The 25,111-nt window shown below is 36.5% G+C and overlaps 1 protein-coding gene across 1 annotated transcript in view; it reads right to left on the bottom strand.

Annotated features, from left to right (window-relative positions):
* LOC132114010 (fibroblast growth factor receptor-like 1) overlaps positions 1–25,111 on the bottom strand; it is an 80,418-nt gene that overhangs the window by 53,845 nt on the left and 1,462 nt on the right. The window lies entirely within an intron of this gene.

Raw genomic sequence — 25,111 nt, 5'->3', positions numbered from 1 at the left:
CTCTGTTCAGTGAGCTCTAGATTCTGTTTACTAATGCAGGCCATGGACAGAAAAAATCCAGTGAGAGGCGGATGAAATGAAAAACCTCCTAAAACATTTGCTGGATTGAGTACTGGTCACCCTCGAGGAAAGCTGCAATAAGGGGGATTGTGGGATATCACATGTTGCCACCATGAGGTTTTCAGAGCCAACAGCAAAAAAGACCACCATAATGACGTTAATCAGATCAGGCTGAAAATGGTCAAAACTTCATATATATATATATATATATATATATATATATATATATATATATATATATATATGAGACTGTTGTTTGTTATGAAGGTTTATGACCTATGTGGATAAAAAAAAAACAAAAAAAAAAAACACTTAGAATGCAAACTACACTATAATCTAACCAGTTTTTGGAAAGTGACAACAAAAACTGTAATTGCATCTTTTAGAATTATTTCATATTTCCTATTTCTTTTGTAAAACAAACCTATATTCAAGGTCATTTTGACTTCGCGGCATCAGTGTCTTATAACATTCACCAATTCACCAACTCAATGTATAATCAGTCAATGGTAATCGCCAAGTACAGTTACACACAAACACCAAAGAAGAAAGGCATCAGTATTGTCCTAAGACCACATTTATGTGATACTAAATCCACAACAAATCAGGAATTTTAAGGCATGACCAAAGTCAGAGTGCTTTTCTGATTTTCCTGCATAACAATGATCCTTCATTTACAGTTTACATAAATACTAGGAATATAACATGCAAAAGATTAAATGTGATTACATGTGCATTTCCAGAAGTGTTGGAAGTGAAAATATAAATAGATTTACAGCATATAAATACATGCAAGGACAACCAGACTAATCACAATTCACAATGCAAATGCTTCACAGTAGTCATCAAAGTATTTGTTTGTTATTATATTAAATGATAAATAAATAGATGAAATATAAAAAAGAGCACTGGTAAAGGTTAAAATGTATCCACAAAACACGCTAAGTGGTTTAGGCCAAGTTAATAACATAAGTTTAGAGGTTTACATCCAACCCTAACGACAACGTCGGACAAAGGAATGCAAGTGCTGTAAATATGTAGTGTAAGAAAGAATGCATATAAATATAATAGTAACATCTCTTTGCTGCTGTCTCAACTGTAAGAGCCTCTCATTGTGTTTCTGTCATTGCCTGGAGCGACAAGTGAAAGTGATGGGAATATTCTACTTACAGACGCTACTCTATTCAGACAGGTAAAGAACAGCCATTTCCTCTGCTGTCAATAGGTCAATTGTTACCAATTGCAAAAGCATGACAGTTAACACTGCCCTAAGGCAGTGGGCTGCTTGTATTTACATCAGACATAGACAAGACCTTCAAGACCTCTGTAATGTATTCTGTTAATCACGAGTGCCAATACAGTAAAAATAAATGGGAAGAACCATAATTTATTATAAATATGAATTTATTCATATTTTAGATATGGAGAGGCATATCTAAACCAGAATATCATAACACCTTAGCAATCATATGGCAACAACCTGGCAACCAACCACCTTTACACAGTGGACTTTTGCAAAATAAAAAAAAATAAAAAAATAAAAACAAATGGCTGTTTTTAGGATTTAAGGACAATTCTGTAAACTTACATTTACATTAATATGCATTTTCCCTACAGATCTAGTTTAATTTTATATTTGATATCACACTATTGAAAAGTCTCTAACGGAAACATTGCTTTCACATTGCAGAGCCAAAAAAATGAATAAACTATGCATGTTCTAGTATAGGTTTCTTATAAATACTAATGTAATTCATGGTTGCACAAGGCTTTTTTCCATATAATTACATACAATCAATAGAAAAACAGATACAGTACAAAACAGCTTCATTATGTATCCAGCTTCCAGATTAGAGGAAAAACATGTTGTGAATGGCATAGGATCCCACAAACTGGAGCAGTAATTGAATAAGTGGTTTATCTAATGAAGGGCTGGCTCTCCCATTCTACCACTGCTCTTGCCACGGCCCCAACGGAGACACACTTTCTTGGGAATCTCAGGACCAGAAGTGCTGAGCGGATAATGTTGCCATGTCCACCAGTCAGCAGATTCTTTAAAGTCTTTAAGTTCCCTTTGCCATTTCTTCTTAAAACAATCTAAAGATATTTTATAATAAAGTGCACAATACCAGATTTGTATAAATCAGACACACACAAATAGGGTTTTATGTATAAAAATAAAAAAGAAGAAGATAAATAAGAAAAACATCATTTAAAAATTATATAGAAATTATGTAATGAGGTCAATGAGGTAATAAACAATAAACAAGACTCATTTTCTAATTTTCTTCTTATTTATGTTTTATTTTTTACTGGACAACATCAAGACAAAAAGGGTTAAGAAGATTTTTCTTTTTTTGCCATGTATAGACTGGGCCGATATACAGTAGGCTATATAGTTGTCAAAGTATAAAGAGTCTTTGAATGGAAATGAATAATACTGGTCAAAGAACCAGACCTCAATGGGACGTAATCCAGAAACATTTAAAGCTGTCAGTTCTGAGGAGCGTAAACCTCCATCTCACCTTATATATGGCCACAGGTTCACTAGAAACAAAGCATGGTCTGTCCCTCCAAATTAACCCAGATCATGTTCATTTTAAACAGCACCTGTCTTCTCTGTGTAAATGAATTGAGAGACGAAATGTTGCAGTATAATCTGGAAATCAGAGTGCTGAAAAGCTATGAAAAGGACATGTTCAGAAAGTGTTGTTTTCGCAAGCTAATGAGCCAAGAACCTCAAGGAGTTTTTAAAGCACAACATACTTCCACTGGTTATAAAGACTTTTATGAGAGCTCAATAGAAGAAACTTGGGCCTGCATGACAATTATCCAAATGTATTGGTTGTGAAAGGGGAGCCTGAAAAAATACAGAGGGAGCAGAGAATTCCCTGGGCTGCGACCTTAGCTGGGAAGCTGAAGGAAAAGCCAGCTTCTTATTGCATGCCATCAAAAACTGTGTTAAAGGCCACCACTTCAATTACACGTGGCTGCTTATGTTTCACAGGGGCGAGACAAAAATGACCTCTACAGGGTGCCGCATTAGCTGTGTGGACCCAACGATGGGGACACAGAGGGGGACCAAAGTTTGAGCAAGGAAAGGATATATGGACTAGGACAAAAGAAACACAAGCATATGCCATATTCCAAAACTTCTTTCCAGTTGAACCAATTAAGAATTTAAAAAGAATATTTTAATGACATAATAACATGTTTACAATTTTCTGATGCTTGTTAATGGACACATGATGTGCAAGTGAACAGATAAAATATCCAATATGTTTTAGTCCGTGTTTTATTTGTTTTATTTTATTATTATGCAGCCCATATTTCTAAATGATTTATTTAGCCATACGTTTCAGAACATGTCCAAAAAAGCATTTGTTATATTGGTGAAATGCTTTAAACTTATGCCAACAAAAATGTTGCTAAAAATGATGTGAATTAACCTAGCACACATTGCATTCCCAAATGCGTGTTAAACTCACAGCACTTGCACAGATAGAGTTTGTGAGAATCAGCACTTATTGTGAACCAGGATTATTATAAATTCTATGCACTTAGTTCAGCATTTGTTTAGTCTCATTTTTCTTTAGATTATGTTGATGTAATAAAATAATGAAAACTAATAAATAAAAATTCTTAAATACTATATATACATGATTAAAAAAAACATCTATATAAAAAAATACTAAATACTAAAATATACTTTATAAATAATCTTTACTAGATACTAAAATGTCCAAGCCACTCTGAAAACAAGCTATTATGAGCTGTACACGTGTAAACGAACACAGTGCCGCTCTTCACTGTGAAACACGCAGTACAACAGACTATACTTCTTTAATGGAATTGCAGGCTTTGACTTGATAATGGTGATTTGATCAGATATTTCTTATTCCAGTTTTAATTCAATTAGCGGTGCAGCTTCTTTTCTTTATTTTAATGTTACATTTGATTTAATTAATCATTAGCTTTTCATCAGTACATGAATCGCCAGCAGTCCCCTCATGAACCCTCATTTGGGAAACTGTGCTATAGGCAAACATGCCAGTCACACATCCTAGTGTGTGCTCTTTGGCAGGACAGAGCGGGCTAATTCCATTTTACTGCTCAGACAAACAGCTCACAGAGTCTCGGAATGCAGGGCATGAGTACATTAGATAGCTCCTCCTTCTCTCCCCTCAGACGACAAAGAATAAAAACAAAGCTATAAATGGTCACTCATCACACAACAGTCTACACACATTTCAACCGCATCTGCAATTTGTGTCTTTTCACAAGACAACTGTTGGCTTTTACAAATGTTAGGAGATGTTCAAAATGTAATGATGTCAGGCTGACAATCTACTAGGGCTGTCAACGAATATTCTAAATTCGAATATGTATTCAAATAGTTTAAAAAAAACGAATTTCGAAGGTGAAAATTAATATTCGAATAAAAAAAATGTGGAAAAAAAGGCCCGCGGTAGTAGAGGCGTGGTTGTCTGCTTTGCAGACAAATGAGCATGGCATAATGTGTGGAACTCCAGCTAAACAGTCACGTCTTGACACTTAACGTTACTTTGCATCGCCCGCCGCAAGCACTTTGTCTGCAACATGACAAGAGGCCATAACGGATAAAATAATTTCATTCATTTGTAAGGACATGAGACCGATCAGTATCGCGGATGGGGCAGGCTTCGGGGAGTTCTGTCAAGCAATGGAAGCGAGGTTTTATTATTTATCGTTTCATGTCAAGGAAAAGTTCCATGTTTACCACAGCACAGCTTGCTCGGAGCATTCAATGCCAGTTCTATATGCTGTAAAACTTCAATTATTATTAATAATATTTGTTTCAATCACTGAATGAAGCCTGCTATATTGGGACAACAGTCTTGACCTTAATTTGCTTGCACAAAAATGTGTTTGTTCATTTAAACCATTAAGGTCTGCAGTCTTGGCCATTAGTTGATTTCCTTGTTTTTGTGTAGGTAATACCTTGTCATATATGTTTAAACTTAAATAGACTATCTATACAAGTAGTTATGTCTCTTTGTATTATTTTTGCCTGTTATTGACGTAATGTGCGTCATTGACAACATGCGCCACCAGATGTTCGAATAGTTCGAATATTCGTGTATTTTTTAGAGGGAATATTCGAACGTCATTTTTGAGCAATTTTGACAGCCCTACAATCTACTGAGATCACATCAGATTTTGTAGCACCAGATAATAAGTAAGTTATGCAAGTTGTTGATATGAAATTACCATTGAAAAACAACATTCTATTATGTCCCGTTATGCTTTTCCACTTTTTACATTTTATTCAGTGTGAAGTGTGTATGTCTGGGCATAAAAATGATCTTCAAACTCGGAAATCTCAAAGTCCACTCCAGAGGGAGATATTTCGTAAAAAAAAAAAAACGGCTCGTTTGGACTACAGTGTTTGTTTCCCGGGGTTTTGTGATATCACAAAGCAGCCCATTAGAACTTTGTTAAAATAATACCCGCCTATGTTAATTGCAATGGTTGGGGGGTGGGGAGGGACTAGGTCGTGGTTAGAATGCTTGGTTTAGTGCATCAGTCAAGAGGACAATGAAGAAGTGCTGCTGTAGCCTCAAGATTTCGTAAGTTATTACACAAGCACATGATTAATTATATAAGTAAATATGTATGCTACAATTATGAAAGCATTATATAATAAACTGCTGACAGTACAATACTGGAAAATTATGTAATCTGCAGAATTTTCACTTCAATTATGATACTACAGTGTTTCTCATATATTGAGTGTAGGTGTTTTTATATCACTTCTGAAGAAAACCGATTGTCTTCATAAAATTCAATGTCATTTTCATTTAATCTTGCATGTAATGTCTGATAAAGCATTGTTTTTTGAGCGGAGCGCTGCTATGTGTACAGTCGTTACCGGGGAAACCTCGATCTCTGTCACTCCAACAGCGCCTCCTGCTGGCAGAGAATGAATTTGCATACATATGCCGCCTGGTAAACACTGGAGTATGGTATAAATAAATATTTAACAGTTTCAGGGCAATTCATGTCATAATTTTAGAATTAAATAACAATAAAAATAATACATATGCAATTATCTGTACATAGTAAACCGAGTTATTTTTGAAGCGGTTGTTGACAACTTATATAAAAGGTGATTTAGCCAAAAAACAACAAAAACTATAATAACGTTACCACTCGAATATGTCTTGCAATATCCGTGCTTGCAAAGGTTCTGTGCGATTCCCTTGTTCAATATTGTCTTGGTCTGAATCCAGCTCAAATTGATTTAGCAATATTGACTCCATCCTAAACTATACCAGAGCAGATGGAACTTGCTGCTTTGGCAAGGGGCGGGGCAGTACTGAAACACAGTCTAAACTGTTTGCCAATCACAACGCACTGGGATAGCTAACCTATCACATCACATTTAGGAATGTGGGCCTTCATCAAACCCAGAACTAATGGATCCGTTTGTGCAAGGTTGGGGAGAAAGGTATTGTAATAATGTAAAGTATGTAAAAAAAAATTATGCGTTTTTTAAAACATCAAGAATTAGAGCATGTTCTAGTACACCCCCAAAACAAATTCAAGACATTGTAAAAGAGCATAAAGGGACCCCTTCTTCTCTGTACTTAGTGCAGCAAACCCACTTCAGAAAGGTGGCCAGCAGATGTAATAGCTAAATTTTGTGATGAAATTTAAAGCATTCATTAAGTAGGAGCCTTATGTTTGCACTACTACAACTTCAGATGCAGGTCAAGGGCGATTTATAAAGAGAGGCCTAATCCATATCGTAGTAATATTAATGGGATAAAGCAGAGTTTCATATGATTTGAAATGACGATATCATGGAACAAAAATTTAAATTAGCACAAATTTAAATAATAATAAATACAATTTTTAATAATAATAAATACATTACACACACACACACACACACTGTGCCCTCCATAAGTATTGGAACAGTAATGACAAAATTACTTTGCCAGCTGTGGAGTCAATATATCTTTAAATATAATTAAAAGATGAATATGAGATAAAACTACAGAATGTAGATTTTTAGCCGTTCAACACATTTATGTTTTGGCTCACAGGTCATTCTAAGTGATCAGCTGTGTCCTGTTGCATTAACTGTTCATGTAGTCACGAGTTCACACTTACATAATAAACTGAGTAAAAGGTTAAGCATATTTGGCATGCTGTCCAGACTAGATGATCATGAGATCAGATCTCTGTGTGGAGCACTGGCTGCTGTCAGACTCCTTGTGAAAATAAAAATCTCAGTGGATTATTACATTTAATGGCAAAAATAATGTTTGGAAATGTATACTGATATTTCCAACTGACACACTACAGCAAAAGATAGAAATAACAGACTTTTGTTGGTGAAAATACTGGTGGCCTAAGACTTTTGGACAGTACTGTATATGTGTGTGGGCGTGTTTTTGTGACATATCAGGACACAACTCTGTATAATGAGGGTTAGGGTTAGGTGTATGGTTGGTGTAGGGCCATAGAATATACAGATGTCCCCACTTTTCACAAATCAAATGTGTGTTTGTGTGTATATATATATATATATATATATATATATATATATATATATATATATATATATATATATTATAATAATATGAATAAATAAATAACATAGTCTTATATTGAAGAAGAATGCAAGTACTTGGATCATATGTATTTATGGATCATATATATTTGTATATGTGACAGCTCTGCGGTCGAGTTGGGCTCTGCACTTGCTGCCATCTTCCATGAAGACACATCATCTTTCAGCAGTGATGCTGTACCAGACAGTGCGACTCCTTTGACCTGTCCCTGAACCCTCAGGCGCGCTAGCGTGTCTACTCACAAGGCAGACAGCCACGCCTCTACTACCGTGAGCGTTTTTTTCCACATTTTCTTTTTTCGAATATTAATTTTCACCTTCGAAATTCGTTTTTTTTTCCTTCATTTTTTTGCATCAACATTTTCACCCACAGGACTGCCGTATACTGGATGTTTTTCCCTTTTCACACCATTCTTTGTAAACCCTAGAAATGGTTGTGCGTGAAAATCCCAGTAACTGAGCAGATTGTGAAATACTCAGACCGGCCCGTCTGGCACCAACAACCATGCCACGCTCAGAATTGCTTAAATCACCTTCACCTTTAAATCAGTTCAGGAGATTGTCTTGAGCGGGACCACACCCCTTAATGCATTGAAACAACTGCCATGTTATTGGTTGATTAGATAATTGCATTAATGAGAAATTGAACAGGAGTTCCTAATAACCCTTTAGGTGAGTGTATTTAAATAGAAATAAAATATAACGACCTTTGTTATAAATAAAATAAATAGTAATATTTCACAATATAACTGTTTTAACTGTACTTTGATCAAATAAATATAAATATAAATAAATGCAGCCTTAAGACTTATTTTAAGCAATTTGAAACCATTAACATTTTTGAACAGTAGACAAATAAAAAATAACACACCCAAATATACATATACATATATATATATACATATATATATATGTATACATACATACACATATCACCCTTGAACACACAGTATTTTTAATGAGTATTTCTAAAAACATATATATAATAATAAATACAAATAAAAGACCCAAATTCCTCCAAAATCAAACCCCAACTTCCACTATCAGTAGCTTCCCTTTCCAATGAAAGACTGGTATTCCTGCCCTCTGCCAGAGTCTGTCTGTACCTCGCTCCTCCTGGATTGCACATTCCACACCGTGTCTCAGCCATGACTAACTTAATTTGCTCTGTGCAGGTCTTCATCAGAAAGTGTTTCATCTACACGCTCTGCGGGCACCTGACCAGGGCAATAAGGCACATAAGACATCTTGTGTAAAGTTGACCCGTGAAAAAGAAAAAAAGAAAAAAAGAATGACATTCCAGCACAGAGATCTAATGGAGAGTGTTTCGCATAAGCACAGCCATCCATTTTTTTGGAGGAGTAGCGAGATGCACAAGAGGTAGGGGGTTGAAGGACATTCCTCTCACAGCTCTTAACTCAAAAGATGGCAGCTGGGAGTGAAGTAGTGCTGGGTCGACACCGAGCGCCAACATCCCGCTCTCTCTCGTGAGGCCAATAAGGAAGTGACTAAAACTGCAATTCATCGACTGGCCGCTTGAGGCTGGCTGCAAAAGGGAGTCAGTTCCATAGACTCCCCATGTTAAAATGCCCAACTTTACAGCAGGAAAAAAAACATGTTTACAGCCTGGTTCAAAAAATTATTTTGGTCTAAATAGCTAATTTTGCCCTTCATGACAACTGTGAGGGGGGTGAATTTTTTTATAACTCATCCGTTTAAATTATATTAAGACTTAAAGTTCTGCATAATTAAGGGCGTGGCCACTTGAGTGACAGGGAGATTGCCGCTGCTGACACTGCCGTCGCGCTAGGTGGGCGTGGCTACAGCAACTAGCTCCCGCCTTTTTGCACATTTTTGATTGTCCGGGAGAGTTGCGCGGTGACGCGCTGCCAAGATGGCGAAGGCCCGCTCTACACACTTTAGGCTTCAAAAACTCTCTTCAGTAGTCTACGGGTGACGTCACGGACACTACGTCCATATTTTTATACAGTCTATGGTCGACACTCAGGCCATGTCCTACATGTGTTCTTAATGTGCACTATAAAATCTGTTCATAGAGGGTCTTTGTATCATTTTCAGATTTGAAAAAAAAAGGAAAGCAATGCAAGCGTTGTTTTTGGTCCAAGGCTTATGGCATGCTATTTGCATAATGGGGTCCACATGAAGTACCTGTATAAAATTACAAACATAGCACTTCTGTAGTTTCCCGTTCCAGTCTCCCCCATCCCCCGACAGCCTGTCCTTGTAAAGTGCTTTAGCCCTGTATTCATTGTGGCGCCACATGAGAAGAATACCCTGGTCCAAAAAAGCAAGGCCAGATCCGACAAAGTGTCCATTGAGTGAAGATGAACCTCACGTGGACGCCAATCCTGCAATATTGTTTCAAATTAATCCGTCGTCATGGCACTTGTACCTTTCAGTGTACATTGAATTTTGCCCTCGCAGGCTGCTGATCTGTCATCTGCCTCACGGTTATTTTCCTTTCCACCGCCGTCACATGAGGGGCTTTCACTGGCGGTTCCATCCCATGAACAACCTTACAGTTTCCATTTCTGCTCCAGCTCAAAATAAAATGATCAGACTCATGGGAGCTGGCTGTGAATCAGCTATCCTGACAAATATTTTTAGAAACAGGGCCTCTATATGGAATACAGCTCTAAAAATAGTGTCTGAAACACATATTATGTCTGTTAAAGCAGCATTAAATGTGCCTTAAGAAGACAGTTCACCCAAAATGAATATGCTTTTACACTTCATAAAGGATGCAAAACATTATCAACTTATGCACTAATAAATTTTACGTTATTTACTGAAAATTTACAGAACTTTTAAAAGGTACTTTTAATGTGTTTTTTATTTCTTGAACAACATAATTTTGGGGTGAACTATTCCTTCAATGCCATGTATGTATTTTCTCAGTTTAACACCCTAAAGCAACACCTTATGAGGCAGAGTTTAACTGGACCTCCAATGGACAATGGATTAGAGGCTGGAAAAATTACACCCACACCTGTTACAAGAGAGCCCCTTATATCCTCATATAGGTAATTTTATCAGGCCAGATCCTTGGAGGGTCAGAGAGACATAACAGCCTGCAGAAGATGAAGACTTCCACAGGTGCAAGCAAAACTGCTCTAAAAAAATAGAAAGAGTTGACACTACTGGGTTTTTTTCTGCATTGGCCAGTATTTTAAGTGCATTTAAAATAGTTAATGCTATAGAGTGGTAAGCTGTTTGTAAAATCTCTCTGACTAACAAATGCAGATTTGACCAGCGCAATTTCAAAGTACTGAAACCACTCCCAGAACTCTCACACACTTCACACATTCCAACTGCTGTGTGGATTTCAACCTAACAGCTATGCTCTTCACTCTTCACAGCTACTCTTCACGCTTTATATGTTACCCTTGGGAGATATCATCAGGAAACATGGTGTTAGCTTTCACTGTAATGCTGATGATACTCAGCTCTATATTTCTTCGCAGCCCGGTGAAACACACCAATTTGAAAAACTAATTGAATGCATAGTCAATATAAAAAACTGGATGACGAGTAATTTCTTACTGCTAAATTCTGAAAAAAACAGAGGTGTTAATTATAGGACCTAAAAACTCTGCTTGTAATAACCTAGAACACTGTCTAAGACTTGATGGTTGCTCTGTCAATTCTTCGTCATCAGTTAGGAACCTAGGTGTGCTATTTGATCGCAATCTTTCCTTAGAAAGCCACGTTTCTAGCATTTGTAAAACTGCATTTTTCCATCTCAAAAATATATCTAAATTACGGCCTATGCTCTCAATGTCAAATGCAGAAATGTTAATCCATGCATTTATGACCTCAAGGTTAGATTATTGTAATGCTTTATTGGGTGGTTGTTCTGCACGCTTAGTAAACAAACTACAGCTAGTCCAAAATGCAGCAGCAAGAGTTCTTACTAGAACCAGGAAGTATGACCATATTAGCCCGGTCCTGTCAACACTGCACTGGCTCCCTATCAAGCATCGTATAGATTTTCAAATATTGCTTATTACTTATAAAGCCCTGAATGGTTTAGCACCTCAGTATTTGAATGAGCTCCTTTTACATTATAATCCTCTACGTCCGCTACGTTCTCAAAACTCAGGCAATTTGATAATACCTAGAATATCAAAATCAACTGCAGGCGGCAGATCCTTTTCCTATTTGGCGCCCAAACTCTGGAATAACCTACCTAACATTGTTCGGGAGGCAGACACACTCTTGCAGTCTAAATCTAGATTAAAGACCAATCTCTTTAACCTGGCATACACATAACATACTAATATGCTTTTATTTTCCAAATCCGTTAAAGGATTTTTAGGCTGCATTAATTAGGTAAACCGGAACCGGAAACACTTCCCATAACACCCTATGTACTTGCTACATCATTAGAAGAATGGCATCTACGCTAATATTTGTCTGTTTCTCTCTTGTTCCGAGGTCAACGTGGCCACCAGATCCAGTCTGTGTCCAGATCAGAGGGTCACTGCAGTCTAGAGCCCCAGATACAGATCCCCTGTAAAGACCTTGTCTCAGAGGAGCACCAGGACAAGACCACAGGAAACAGATGATTCTTCTGCACAATCTTCTGCGACTTTGCTGCAGCCTGGAATTGAACTACTGGTTTCGTCTGGTCAGAGGAGAACTGGCCCCCAAACTGAGCCTGGTTTCTCCCAAGGTTTTTTTCTCCATTCTGTCACCGATGGAGTTTCGGTTCCTTGCCGCTGTCGCCTCTGGCTTGCTTAGTTGGGGACACTTCATCTACAGCGATATCGTTGACTTGATTGCAAATAAATGCACAGACACTATTTAACTGAACAGAGATGACATAACTGAATCCAATGAACTGCCTTTAACTATCATTTTTGCATTATTGACACTGTTTTCCTAATGAATGTTGTTCAGTTGCTTTGACGCAAAGTATTTTGTTTAAAGCGCTATATAAATAAAGGTGACATTGACATTGACTCTTATAACATACATACATAAAAAAAAAAAAAACCCCTGCAAAGATTCAGCCTGGATGACCACACCATAAAACAACAATTAATAAGTGAAACATTTAAACATAAATTATATAATAGTAATAATATTTTTTTTTTAATTTGTTATATAATAAAGAAAACTATTGACCAAAAAAATTTATTTTATATATATATATATATATGTCATGTCCTGTCCTGTATGGTAAATGTCTGTGATTCCACCAATCATTTAGAGTCACTCAACTCTCCAGCTGATGTTTAGGCATGGAAAACCCTTTCACCTTGAACAGGGTACGCCAGCATGGGAGGCATGTCATGATGTTCAAGAGACGAAGGGGAGCTTGAATCCGTGTATCATTCGTTCTTTCGTTTTTCTAATTGAAACCAAAAATGGAAAAATAAAAAAACGACTTGTTTTTTAAAAATCTGTTTCCAAAACGAAAATGAAAAAACGGATAAAGATAAGTGAAACATTTAAACATAAATTATATAATAGTAATAATATTTTTTTTTTAATTTGTTATATAATAAAGAAAACTATTGACCAAAAAAATTTATTTTATATATATATATATATATATGTCATGTCATGTCATGTCCTGTCCTGTATGGTAAATGTCTGTGATTCCACCAATCATTTAGAGTCACTCAACTCTCCGGCTGATGTTTAGGCATGGAAAACCCTTTCACCTTGAACAGTGATTTGTTCAGTCGCATATGGTTCTAGTTCACCTTTTTCAGTCAATGCAGTGGGAGCCGGAAAGAGAATTGATTAGTTCTTTTCTTATTTGATTAATGCCAATGTACCAAAGATAAAAGTACAGATAGGTAATGTCAATATTGCATACAAAGAAGTGGCATTATATGCAAAGCACCATTTACAGACGTATGTAAACATAAAAATAAATAATACTAATCGAAAACTTTAACAAAATAAATTAAAAAGATTAAATAGCATTGAAAAGATTAAACATTTTTGACAGCCTTAAGATTTTTGGAAGATTAAATACTTTGGATATACTGTTGAACCTCTTTAAAAAAAATAAATAAATAAATAAATAAAAAAAAAATATATATATATATATATATATATATATATAATGGATTTTGATGAGTGAATTTACTGCGGTGAATATGACATTTTGCAAGAAGTCATAATTGGTTAATAATGAAATATACATTAATTTTGTCTTTTTGAATATTAAAGAAGCCAAACAGTACATCTTTAAAAAGCAGAGAGAAACCCTGTAGCACACTGCGATAGATAACATTAGAGAATTCATTCCAAAATAGCTGTGTGTGAGGACAATCCCAAACGATATGTATATCAGTTTCATTAGGGTCTCCACAAAAACAACAGCTTGTATCTATGTCTGATTTAAACCTTTTCAAAAACACTTTAGCTGGGTAAAATCTGTGTAACAATTTGAATGAGATTTCTCTAACCTTGTTAGTTATTATATTCCAAAGACAGAGTCCATACTTTTTTCCCATCAATATGATCAACCACATTCCTCCAATAAGACACCACATATGGAGTCGTTACACGCTCCTTTTGAAAAAGCGATCTAATCTTATAGTTACGTGATGAAGGATACTGGACAAAGTCGTGGCCTAGTTGTTAGAGAATTTGACTCCTAACCCTATTGTTGTGGGTTCGAGTCTTGGTCTGGCTATACCACGACTGAGGTGCCCTTGAGCAAGGCACTGAACCCCAACTACTCGCCGGGTGCCGCAGCATAAATGATGAACACTGCTCCGGGTGTGGTCACAGTGTGTGTGTGTGTTCACTGCTGTGTGTGTGCACTTTGGATGGGTTAAATGCAGAGCACAAATTCTGAGTATTGGTCACCATATTGGCAGAATGTCACATCACTTTTTCACTTTCATGTAACAAAAAGCATAGTTTTCCTACTGGGATTTCAAATGGGTGTAAAGATAAAGATAAAGTGCTGGATGATCTAATGAGTCCCTTGAAAGTGTAACAACTCCTTTAGGAACAGTGTCCATGATGATGGAGAATTCTTTGGGAGTTACTGGAAAATTACATTTACAAAGGAATTTTTTGTGACTTAAAATAAGACCTTCCAAGTTAAAGAACTAGGAAACAACCAAAACAAATTTCCAAATGAAGTACCGCTGAGGGGTGCTTAAAAATGAATGACCATGCAAGTAATGCCTGTTTATGAAATTTGGTTAAATTGTAAGGGATTCTAGCAATATTATAAATACAGATCAATAGGAAAGGGAGACCACCTAATTTGGAAAAGAAGTCATTGGGGATAAAAATCCATATTGAATTTGGATTACACAAACACTGTCTAATCCAATTAATTTTGAGAGTGTTGTTCAAAGAAGAGAAATCAAGGAAATTAAACCCACCATAATCATATGTGTTCATTAATAAGTACTCTTTATTACCTTTGTTACAACATTCAGTGTATAGAAAATAACCATTATGACAGAAATTTGTGACAGAAAACTGTAAGAAGTAAAAAGCTCAGAAATGCAGTAACTGTAAGAGTAAATAATAATTATAATAATGATGATGATAATAATAATAATTAGGCACCTGTTTGTAAGGAAGCATGTAAATTCATCCATCCAATGCTGTCAGGTCACGTGACAAAAGAACGAATGATAGGATAAAGCCTTTTATACAGTCTTTATTATTATTATTATTATTATTATAATTATTAAACAATGCAAACATTAAAACATTAAGGCAATACACTTAAAATCATGAAGACAAATAATAATAATAATATACACAGAGATTTGTTGCAAGGGTAACTCCAGTCTATGGTCAAAGCTTATGGGTCTGTCACGTGAGGAGCGACTCGAAAACCCAAAAGACTCAAGAGATTAACTAATCAATTCTCTATAGAATTTTGCGCATGCGCGACTGAACGAGTCACTCCCAGAGACGACTCGTTCTTCCCGAGTCACATTAAAGATTCGTTTAAAATTATCGAATCGTTCAAGAATGACCGTCACTAACTAGCATCAGACAAAAACACCAACGTGAAACACACACGCTTGATATCCGTTTTTTTAATTCTTGATATTAGCATAAATTTGAAAATCGGAAAACGAAGCTTTATCTGTTTTTTCATTTTGGTTTTGGAAACAGATAAAAAAAAAAACAAGTCGTTTTTTTATTTTTCCATTTTTGGTTTCAATTAGAAAAACGAAAGAACGAATAATACACGGATTAGCTTGGTATTATGAGGGTCAGATGGTTACATTTCTAACTGCCTTGAAAACAAATTGCAAGGGGCAAGAAGAAAAAAAAAGGACTGCAGACCTCCAGAGTCATGCATGTAGAATAGCCACATACAACAGACCCAAAAATTATTTGGACACCTACAGGTATATCACACTTACCAAGTGCATAAATGTCATTGCATTACATTTTGAAAGCATTCATTTGAAAGAAAGATCAGAAATACATTTATGTTTGTTGACAACACTACAAAGTATGCAAAAAAAGGTAAAAAAAAATACAAAATAAATAAAAAAATGATTTGCCACTAAAGTGCTTGCATACTGTTACAGCAGCATCAGCAGAAAGCAATATGTGACGCAATTCCACAAAAAGCAACCCCAAAAGCTGGGAGACGCTGACATCTTTGACACGTTTAAGCGCTTGTGATTCAGGACTGCACAGTGGAATGCAGCGGGCATTGACGGCAGGTTCTTGACGTGGCTGATATCTACAGCAGGTCAAACACAACAGAAGCAGTATGGTTAAGTGCCCTACCTTAACCCAAACAAACAGACAAACAAAAAATGTTTTCGGGAAGCTGATGCATTTGTGTGCCAAGGGACAGCGTGACTACAAGTGATGCCTTCAAACAATCACGCTCATAGCTTGAAAGCTGGTGTGGACTTCTGCAGCATGGGGAGCATCAGAGCCCTCTCTGACATATGACATATACACAGCTGCTGGTGAAGCACAGGCCCCAACACAAACTGACATGCCAAATCCCAAAGAAAACAAAGGGAGCCGTCTCCAAACCAGCTCCTCTGCACTGTCTGGGAGCGGTAGCCTCCCAGACAGCGCAGAGGAGCGACAAGCCAACAAGTCCTAATCGAAAAATGGGAAATGTAAAAAAACAAATGTGATGCACAGGCAGACAAAACAGGAGAAATGTTATTGTAGGAACTCTGGTGAGGGGGTCAGGCATGCGACCCAACCTGGTCCTCTATAACGACCTTTGACCTTTTCTGCTAAGCACTGGCCAAACACAGACCACTGGCCCATAACAATGAGCTATTCAGCCTATGCTATGACCAGGAAGTGGGGGTGAGCATGTGTAAAGTTTAGTACTGATTCCCAGCAGCTATCAGTGGACTGTTTAACAAATTTGACTAAGAGTTATAGTTTTGGGACACACCATTTGTAAATTTGCTATTGTAAAGGGAATTTAAGAGTTGGCATCTGGTGTATGCGCAACATCTGTAATCGGCTTTCAAACTCCAATACTGGGCCTGAAATTAACTAGGGCTTGGGGCAATAGGACCAAACTGAATAAAATGCCCCCCCAAATTCAAGGTTATGGGGCAAAAAATACAACTCTATATTAAATTTAGATCTGCAGGCACTGGAACAGATTTATTTTTATGTGGTTCTGAAAAATTAGAACAAATAGAACAAATCACACGTTTCTGTTGAGCTTTTAAAATGCAATGTCCAATCAGAGGCATTTAGATTAGTCACTGCTGAAAACAGTTCAGTGTGTGGCTCACTGACTGAATTTTGCACTCTCACAAATTCTTAAGAAACAATTCATCATAACAATGGGAGTTTATGCAGTAGTGGATAACTTGTACTGAACTGAACATTCAATCAACATTAATAACCATTATATTACAATATCAAGAACAATAATCAACAATGATTTTCCCGTAATACTGCAGCCTTCTCTGTAGCGAGTTACTACGGAGCCCTTAAAGGGACCATTGTAAAAATAAAAAATAGTCTTTCGCATGCTCATAAGAAACTTTGCGATCCTCACAGACAACTCACTGTGAAATGGGATGATGACCCAATACAGCGGTTTGCATTGAGCTTTAGTTTGGGATTTCGTTAGAGCAGTTCGTGGAGTATTCATATTACTCATTTGTCATTTACTGAAGCGCCTTTATATAATAAGACACTTTGTCCATATATAGCACTGCTCACAATAAGCACTGTTGGAGATGAATGAAGAAATTCAGCATTTCTCTGCCATCTGCAAAGATGCATTAAATCTGAGAAAGTGGTTTAACAAAGGATGTTTTGATCTTGTGAAATACAAATATTTTAACACTCATATGTATGTATGTATATATATATATATATATATATATATATATATATATATATATATATATATATATATATATATATAAATAAAAAGAAATTAATTTGTTTAGCACTTTTTACAGTAACAGTGGTTTTTTTTATGAAACATTAAACAGAGCATCTAGGACAATGCACACTGAACCACCCATTGCACCATCAGTCTATTTCTGAGCACATCGACCTCCACAGAGTTAAATTGTTTAAAGAGCACATTAGGCTTTGAAATATGACATGTTGCTTTAATAAAAGCCAAAATTTTAGCACCTTTTGACTGTGTCAGGCTGTCACAGAGCATGCGTTAAAGTGGACATACACCTGCTGTGATATTAGATGTATACTGCCCTGCAGAAAGCAATATTTTGAGCAAATAGCTCTTATTAATTCATGTGCATCCATACTCTCGTTTTCTTCACAGTAAAATTGCAGTGATGTGCAATTAAAATTATAGTTTACATAAACCAGACATGTGCACATGTGAAAGGTTTCTTGTGCGCACACAATAGTTTCTTTCGAGCGCACAATAAGTTTCTCATGCACATGTGAAAGCTTCTCGTGCTCAAGCAAACGTCTTTATATTTTAGGTGTTAGTAATTTAAGTAATTTAATTGTAATTTATATTTGACATAACAGTCAACAAGGATTATTTAATAAGGTAATTAAAAAAATTGCCAAAGAAACCGTTGATGGAAAAGTAATTTTTAGTGGACTCATGCTCCTAGTCACAAATTTAGCTAAACGTTTGTGCAACCCCCAGTTCAAATTAGGCAGTTTTTTTCTCTTTACACACTCCCATGATTAGGAGCACATCCCCCATCGATCCTGCACCAGCATCCAGGCACCATGAGGTGCCAAGGCTAGAGGAGAAACACCTCAACCTGCACTGCAGGATCTGTAAACTTCTATTTGGCACCGCAAAAGTCACCATATACCACACATCCCATGATCGAAGATTTATGACCTAATCAAAAACACATTAGCCAGAGTGGCATAGATCACTAAAAATATCACAAAAATCCTCCAGTGGTTTCTGAAGTCATCCAAATAATCTACAACCTTGAAAAAAAAATCTGACAATATTTAAAATAATCATATATCAACATATTAGCCAGGCCAAAATTTGGCCATTTTGAGATGATTGGCATCAACTGCTAGCCATACCTGGTCAAGAGAAATGTGTTAGTATCCATTAACAACTGGTAATTTTTATTCAATTACATTTTTATTTTCAGTGATTTATTTTATTTTTAAATAATGTAAAATAGTATGTAAAAATAATAAAATGGTAAATAGTAATTTTTCTATATTTTAAAACTCCTATTAATCATGTGAGGGCAAAGCTGAGTTTTGTGGAAACTGGGATGTTTTTCAGGATTCTTTAACAGATGGAAAGTTCAAAAGAACAGCATTTATTTAAAATAGTCATCCTTAACAATATAACAGTTTGTAACAATATAAGTGTCTTTCCTCTCTTTTTGATCAGGTTAATGCAACCTTGCAGAACAAAAGTATGTACATTTAAACTATTCATTTAAACAATATAGTAACTGACCATAATAGTCAGTTATTGATCAATATACTTTTTTAATTTAGAAAGAGTTGCATAGTTAAGAATGAATTGGAATGAGTTGTGCAAGACCAACATCTTTTTTTTCAACTGGATCTGATGGCGTTAGATTTTTTTATGGTATGTTATACTTCAGCATCACACATGGAGGTTTGTATCTTGGTAAAGCAAATGAGTCCATTTATGTTCCCCAACCATTTTCCGCCTCATTACAGAATAATGTCCCTTCACAGTCTATCACAAATGGGAGTAGGTGACACAAAAATGGCCACCATGTAAACACCATTTGACTTAACAAATAACTACTTTATTGGGTCCACTTAACAACCATTCCTTGAGTTTTCCTCAATGGAAATGAGATTTACAGCCTTCTTTCCTCATGGTAAACCATGCATCCAGTCATCTAATTGGTACTAGTGACTGTGCTTCCAAGGTTTAGACCATGAACAACACAAAGTAGAGGAAGTTTCAGGATAAAGGCAAACTGACAATAATCAACTCTTCTACTGGTTTGAGACATATTTATGTAGGAAAAATGAAGCTACTAACTGTAACACCATGTTTCTTAGACAAAGTAAATTAACTGCCTGGATGTCTTCTGCTCATAAACTTTGAGGTGGAAAAAGAAAAAAAAAGAAAAAGAGAGAAAGAGAGATAGAGTGAGCGGGAGAAGAGAGAAGGGGGTAGGGAGAGGTGAGAAAATCACTGTTAAGTTTACAACTCCAGTTTTGGTCTTCTTTTTTTTTCAGGGATGCAGATTTAATGTCCAACAGATCAGAGTTTACTTTGCAAGCAGACCATCTGACTGCTTGCTCCATTGAGATTTGGGACCAACACATCTCAGAGAGTATATATTGCAAGGGCGGTCTACATCAGTGTAAGCAAATCAGTGTGTGACTAGTGCCTACAAACACTTCAGCCCATCTTCAGAGCTCAAACTCCCTTAAACGCTTTTCCTCTGAAAATACCCCCACACACGCCCAATTCTTGAGGAAAAACATGAACAGCAAATTCTGAATTATTGATAAAGAACCACACACAAATGTATTTGTTTCCTATAAGCCAGTCCTGAGGTTATCCCTGTCAGAGGACATAATTCATATCGATATCATCTGACAAAACAAAAATGGGAAACTGTAACTAACAAGGCTTAAGGGACTTATTTACAGTCTCTCAGTGTCTTACACACAATGAAATCCATTCAGGCTATGAGAACACTGCATCAAATAAAAGGCACACTTTAAGTTTTTTTCCTGTGAACAAATTGTTGAAATTCCACATGGGATTGTTAAATGCTGCTTCTGGCATGACTAGAGAACATGCCACAAGTGATTCAGATGGGACGGGATGCATACTGCATTTACAAACATTCAAAACCGCCAGCTGAAACGAGTGGACAGAGGATGGAATCAGATGTTTAATCTACTACTTCAAGATGCCTAGACCTGCAAACATTGCAAAGGCTGCACAATTGTAATGTTTATTTGGCAGCGCTGCACAAACTGCACTTCCAGACAAAGGATCTTTACTCCACAGGTCCTGCACTAATATTATTCCCAAAAGACATGACTACAGTTGTAATCTTATTTTAATAATGTAAGTCAAGGCAGAAACACTAAAGTACAATTAAGTAAAAAAAAAATGACTTCATTTATTTTTTAATGAATGTTCCACGTTTTATTGTGTAGGTTTTATTGTTTATACCACCCATCATTGCACTTCATTCCACAGAAAATCTGGGGGAGATTGCTTTTTCTCAATGCAAAAACTTGTTTAGCCAGTAAAAATGTTTTCCTCTTTAGCTGACATTACAAATCCTTCGCCTTTAAACATCACAAACAATTCTTCTTGGGAAAAATCAATTCCTGTTCTATTTTTTAGAGTGGTAGAGCAATGCGTTAGCAGCGCAAGGTTGTGGGTTCAATTCCCAGGGAACGCATGTTAGGTAAAAACTGTTAGCTTGAATGCACTGTAAGTCGCTTTGGATAAAAGCGTCTGCTAAATACATAAATTTAAATTTTACATTTAAATTTAAGTACAACCCGAATTCCGGAAAAGTTGGGACGTTTTTTAAATTTTAATAAAATGAAAACTAAAAGACTTTCAAATCACATGAGCCAATATTTTATTCACAATAGAACATAGATAACATAGCAAATGTTTAAACTGAGAAAGTTTACAATTTTATGCACAAAATGAGCTCATTTCAATTTTGATTTCTGCTAAAGGTCTCAAAATAGTGGGGACGGGGCATGTTTACCATGGTGTAGCATCTCCTTTTCTTTTCAAAACAGTTTGAAGACGTCTGGGCATTGAGGCTATGAGTTGCTGGAGTTTTGCTGTTGGAATTTGGTCCCATTCTTGCCTTATATAGATTTCCAGCTGCTGAAGAGTTCGTGGTCATCTTTGACGTATTTTTCGTTTAATGATGCGCCAAATGTTCTCTATAGGTGAAAGATCTGGACTGCAGGCAGGCCAGGTTAGCACCCGGACTCTTCTACGACGAAGCCATGCTGTTGTTATAGCTGCAGTATGTGGTTTTGCATTGTCCTGCTGAAATAAACAAGGCCTTCCCTGAAATAGACGTTGTTTGGAGGGAAGCATATGTTGCTCTAAAACCTTTATATACCTTTCAGCATTCACAGAGCCTTCCAAAACATCCAAGCTGCCCATACCGTATGCACTTATGCACCCCCATACCATCAGAGATGCTGGCTTTTGAACTGAATGCTGATAACATGCTGGAAGGTCTCCCTCCTCTTTAGCCCGGAGGACACGGCGTCCATGATTTCCAACAAGAATGTCAAATTTGGACTCGTCTGACCATAAAACACTATTCCACTTTGAAATAGTCCATTTTAAATGAGCCTTGGCCCACAGGACACGACGGCGCTTCTGGACCATGTTCACATATGGCTTCCTTTTTGCATGATAGAGCTTTAGTTGGCATCTGCTGATGGCACGGCGCATTGTGTTTACCGACAGTGGTTTCTGAAAGTATTCCTGGGCCCATTTAGTAATGTCATTGACACAATCATGCCGATGAGTGATGCAGTGTCGTCTGAGAGCCCGAAGACCACGGGCATCCAATAAAGGTCTCCGGCCTTGTCCCTTATGCACAGAGATTTCTCCAGTTTCTCTGCATCTTTTGATGATGTTATGCACTGTAGATGATGAGATTTGCAAAGCCTTTGCAATTTGACGTTGAGGAACATTGTTTTTAAAGTTTTCCACAATTTTTTTACGCAGTCTTTCACAGATTGGAGAGCCTCTGCCCATCTTTACTTCTGAGAGACTCTGCTTCTCTAAGACAAAGCTTTTATAGCTAATCATGTTACAGACCTGATATCAATTAACTTAATTAATCACTAGATGTTCTTCCAGCTGAATCTTTTCAAAACTGCTTGCTTTTTTAGCCATTTGTTGCCCCCGTGCCAACTTTTTTGAGACCTGTAGCAGGCATTAAATTTTAAATGAGCTAATTAAGTGGATAAAAGTGTAAAATCTCTCAGTTTAAACATTTGCTACGTTATCTATGTTCTATTGTGAATAAAATATTGGCTCATGTGATTTGAAATTCCTTTAGTTTTCATTTTATTAAAATGTAAAAAACGTCCCAACTTTTCCGGAATTCGGGTTGTAAAATGGGTTCCGACACAGTTAAATTTTGACATTAAAAAACATTGTTCCCATAAGCTGCAGCTGTATGATGTATTGTAATATAGTACAGAAACAGAGTACAAATGTAATTAAAAGGAAATTTCACTCAAAAATGATATTTGTTCATCTCCACAATGAAGATATTATAATGAAATCTGAGTTCATTTACCCAAAACCTATATGAATCTGTTTAATCTATGTCTAAAGAGAAACAATCACTTTATATGATGAATAGATTTAATTAAGGCTTTTACTGACATCAAATATGGCCAACGGCAGAACAACTGCACTTGCATGATACATGAGAACAAACCTCACTGGTTCTTGCACGTCAAAAAAGCATATATGAGCTTCCATTTACCATAAATGATGTTATTTATATATGTACATTGATCAGTTTATATGTGAATAAAAGCCTAAATTAAATCTTTCAACGGATGGATATAAATACCACAGGCTTGATTGAAAAATATCTTAATTTGAGTTTTGAGGATGAACTAAAGTCATATGGATTTGAAACAACATAACGGTGAGTAACTGATGACATAATTTTCATTTCTGGCTTAACTAATTCCCTTAAGGACAATTTTTAATTAATATTTCCCTTTTTTTTTTTAAATAATTTGTCACAGAGAAAGTTGTATAAAAATGAGTCTACAGTACACGAACACTACTTCACAGGTTTTTTTTAGTAGTGCCAATTTTGCCAAATCACACATTTACATACAGAGGTCATTTTCACCCTGGATGTGAAAGCAGAGGTGCATTTTGGTTAGTTAATTGCAGTTAATTGCTTCTCATCAAATTGTTCTATTCAGAATTCTGAAATGCTGAAAACTATCATTTAAGCAATCTTCAATGGACAGATTTTCGTTCTGTCAGGTGCAAAACAAGTCTGTTACAAGCGCAACATATCAAACATACCCGCAGCTTCACGTCTCAGATACGATCGAGGCGGCAAATTGTCTGCACTTCCTTACAAACACAAATCTTCCTGGCTTGGGAGGCACACCTTCGGTATTGCACAGCAAACAAACATAATTGGCTAATCTAATCGCATTGCTTTCTGCATTTCTGTTTACTTTTGGCTTAGCATCTCTATGAAGGCCAGGGCTATGTGACTGTGAATGCCACATTGTTCGGGGCCCCTTACAGATGCAATCTGCACAGATGTTGCTCGGCCTCTCTCTCCCACTCGCGCAAGCTCCAGTGACAGGCTGTTTAGTCTGAGGTGTATGCAAACACGAAAGGGAGACTTCATCACGCTTTACATGCAGCCCTGATAGAGTGGAATCAGTGAGCTGTACTATCTGCCCATCAGTGGCCCCGGCCCCCATTCAGCCCATTATGCATGGAAATGATGGTTCATTTCAGTCCAAAAGGAAGACCAGCGAATAGCTAATGTGAAAGGACTGCATTCAGCAAACAATGCCAGTGAAAGAACCCAAGTCTCAAGCTCTCAATCTGGACCTGAACTCAACAGACAGGTTAAAGGAATCCTTCAAGGTCCAAGGCGACTGAAATTCAACTCGGCAGGACTGAATTTAGATTTTTTTTTTCAGGCCCTCATTTTAAACAATACATTTTAAATCAAGTTTAGCCTGTCAGTTGAATATCACTTTTATTAATGAGTCTTACACAAGGTTTTTTTTTTAATCATAACTGAACCATGAATATGATTATTTTTATGTGCATCAAACATAATGCAATTAAATCCAACAATAATTTATTTAGTGACTGGAACTGGAACACAACTATTTTATGTTCATAATATCAATATACAATGACACAATTACTTTTAAACTGTGCAGTATTAAACAAGAATATTAAAACATTATTAAAGGCTTAATTTT

The sequence above is a fragment of the Carassius carassius genome, chromosome 33, assembly GCF_963082965.1.
Source record: "Carassius carassius chromosome 33, fCarCar2.1, whole genome shotgun sequence".
Classification (NCBI taxonomy): domain Eukaryota; kingdom Metazoa; phylum Chordata; class Actinopteri; order Cypriniformes; family Cyprinidae; genus Carassius; species Carassius carassius.
This window is presented reverse-complemented; position numbering and strand designations above follow the sequence as displayed.